The following is a 3723-nucleotide window of genomic DNA, read 5'->3' as shown; positions in this document are numbered from 1 at the left end:
GGAAGACAGGATGGACATTTGTTTTCTTAGAGATGTCTTGCACCACAGAGTGCTTTAGTAACACCCTTAAATGCTCTGTTGCAGATGTCGTGGTGGTCTTAAATTAACTGCTAGGCTTTAATGTAGGTATACAAAGCAGACATGCAAAATGGTGTGCTTAACTAAAATGCTATTTGTTTGGGGTTTTTTCCATCAGTTCCACCAAAATGTAGGTTGTAAGGAAACCTTGGTGGTTTCTAGTCCAAGAAGATATTTCCTCAAAGCTATGTCAAATCACTGTGGCTTTTTGTAAAACCTGTTCTGAGAACTTCCAAGGACATGGACTTCATAAGTTATCAGCAAATTGGATACAGATCCCCTTCACAATAAAACATGCCTAGCTTATTTAGCATTACATTTTGAAACTTGCCAGCAGTTAATTTTTAATCGTTTGATAGATGTCTGTAATTGTGACTTCACTTTCTTGACCAACAGCACCCTACAGAAATCTAAGTACGATGTGTTTGCACACCTGCATTGTCTGCACAGCAATGACAGAAAGGTACATTTAGCTACTGTTCTACACAAGAATCACGTCAACAAGGAACAAATATAAAACAAAAAATTCCACTATTTAATCATCTGAACAGCACTCAATTGCTGTGCAACATTCCCTGCATGGGACAAGCCACAAGCAAGGGCTTCACACATCTTAGGTGAATTTAGTAATTCCTTGCACAACCTCCCCTGGGGCTTCTAATGACACAAATTATTTCAGTGTAGAAGGTGACTCTACAGAGGGTTACAAATAAAAATGCCTGTTACATACCTGTAGAAAGTTTCACACCTGTCATTCATCTTTCTGACAGAAATGTCATTTAATGCAAATCAGTTTCTCTGTCAGAACAATACTTTTAAAAGTCCTGTCACTGAGAAGCTGCATTAGTGATTTATGCCTCATTTCAGAGGGATGAGCAACAGCCTTATTACAGCTTCATAATATAAATCCATACAATACGGGGTTTCTATGACAACTGATGAGCCTTAATAGCCTAGATTCAAAGGACCTTGTTCAAAACTGTCAAGTAGTGCAGTTCAATGCAGTTCAGTCATTTGCACCTGTAAGAACTGGGGGAAGGCCATGCAAAAACAGAACTGTTCACTCAGGCTCTCAGGGGAGTCATCTGAGTTTTGCAGCTGAGAGCCTTCCTTACCTCTGAGCCACGCACTGTTAGTCCTGAGGCTTTTCAGCCCCCAGCAGTGGTATCCAAACTGGATTTTGGCTGCAGAAACACTGAGCTCCTGAGGCTGCCTGAGAAACATGGTTCACATCCAGTTCAATTTATTAATATTTAAAGATGAGGTTACAAAGAGGTAAGACAATTAAACACCTTCTTGGTGCTGAAAATGGGCTGCCCACCCCTCTAGACTTCTTTTCTCAAAAGTGTGATTCTAGCTGTGTTTTCCACCCATATCCTCCCACTAACTGTGTTACTTGTCAGATTTTGCTGGGCTAGTTCAGCTCAGTAACACAGGAGAAAATTCTGTCTTTTTCTTATTTTCTCTATTATTTTTTTCCCCTTGAGATTCTGCCAAGGCCTTAAATGGCTTGTTGCAAGGTTCTACCAAGTTATAAAAGGTAAAATGGAGGAGTAATGACTGGTAGCACTGGAGAGTTACAAACCTACCTAGTACTCTTCCCGCTGAAAACAGCAGCACCTGAGCTTTAACAGCAGCTATACAGTCACATAATATTCACATTCATAGACTTAATTTGCTCTGAAAAGGTAAGATTTAGGTGTAGTGCTGCAGCAGCACTGAATCCTGCAAATAGGCAGACTGATGTTCCAAAGCTGATAATACTCACTTTGCAACAAGGTCATAAAGGAGACAGAAAAACAAAAACAAAAACAAACAAGATTAAGCTGGATATGGTGACACAAGACCTAAAAAAGCACACTATCTGTGCTCTGTGCAAAAGAACACATATCTCACAGTGTGAGGCAAAGATGGCACAAGACAAAACACAAGGCACAACACAATATGTCATAGAGGGATGGTAGCTGTGGCTGCTGATCTTCCCTTCTGCAAGTCCAGCCAAAACCTGAGCTGAGTAGGTACTGCAAAGATGCAGATGCATACACAACACACTAATGTCATCAGCCACACAAAACACAGCAGGATCTTCACCATTCATTACCCCCCCACACACACAAACAGCAGCTCAGGTAATGGGAGTGCTTGTGTAAGATTCAGGTGTGTTACTTGAATGTCTCGGCTCCACAGAATTCCCTACTCCCTTTCTCTTCGACCCATGAAAACCAGACATTTCCAGTGAGAAAGCTCCTCTGAATCTGGATTTTTCTTGTAATGATTGTTGTGCTCAGGAGAAACGTGGCAGAAAAGGCACTGACAACTGCAGAAGCTGAACACAGATGTCCAGAATAGCTGGACTTGTTTGAAACACTTCCCTCTTCAGTGTTTGAAAGGAAATAAGCAATGCTTATCTGACTAATCCAATGTCCTTCAACTTCTAGTACATTTGGAAGGATTCAGTGTCACTGCATACAATATTTCAGATTAGTAATAGAAATGAACTTTTATACTTGCCCTGTAAACTTAACCTACTGAGTTGTTTTTTTTCCCTTGAGAAGTCTATTTTCATCAGACAATAACCAGGTGCCTTTTACTAGCTTCACATTAAAGGAACTTCAGTTGTTTGATGTGTAAACAGGCCAAAGTGCCCAACTCCATCTTTTTTTCAGAAGCGTATGTGAGTGCTATTGCAATTCCTGTAATTTCAATAATCAAAAAGACCCATTATTTCAACAGCTGTGGATGAATTCAGGAAGTTGCCACTGATGAGCTTTATGAGCATGTTTCTGCTTTCTAAAACAAGCTTCCACTTGTGCAGATGATAAAGTGGATTTTTTCCGAAATGATCTCACATGGTAGAAAATTCTGCCAATATACGGATGTTGCAAACAAAAATGGTCCCAAGTTGGGAAATTTTACTTGAGTTAATTTACTACCAAAGTACACAAATCTTTTATCAATGATTGAGATTCTGGGGAAAGAAAAAGAGTGTAAATCATTAGACAAATGTATTCATGTACATTTTTTCTCTCCTCTGCTCCTGAGTTTCAGCTTCCATTTTTTTCACTATGGGGTCAACTCTGTCAGAAGTTGTCCAGGGAGCCAACAGACAGCACAGAAGTTGTGGGGCTCTGTATAATGCCTTCTGCCACCCCAAGTAAGATGGTTTCAGCCATTAAATCCCAATGCTTCCAGTTGTTCTGGGCTTAGGGATGCCAGCTGTCCTGTTCCTCATTTGTCCCTGGTCCAGCATGGGGTGTGACCACTGACTACAGCTCTTTCAGAGGCAAACTTGCTTCTGTTCCTCACGTATTCCTTGTGTGTGGAGCATTCCCATTTTAACAGCTGCAGATTACTCCTTAAATCTGGTATGTCAGGAGGTGCTGTACCCTTCTCTCAGGGAGGTTATACTGTGGAATGATTTTTTTTCCACTGTTGCTCCATTCACATCTGGGCAGGCTGGAACCTCTTTTGATAGGCATACAGTAATTCATGGACATCCAGTTCCAAAGGGTTAGGAACACTCTGTTATATGCATGCAAATGGACTTTGTATTGTGCATATCCAAGTATCTGTCAGTATTGGGTTCCTGACCAAGCAGAGAAAAATTTCTCCCAATGAAGAATTGAAATGGAAAAATTGAAAAAT

Source organism: Parus major, chromosome 1 (genome assembly GCF_001522545.3).
Source record: "Parus major isolate Abel chromosome 1, Parus_major1.1, whole genome shotgun sequence".
NCBI classification, from domain to species: domain Eukaryota; kingdom Metazoa; phylum Chordata; class Aves; order Passeriformes; family Paridae; genus Parus; species Parus major.
This window is presented reverse-complemented; position numbering follows the sequence as displayed.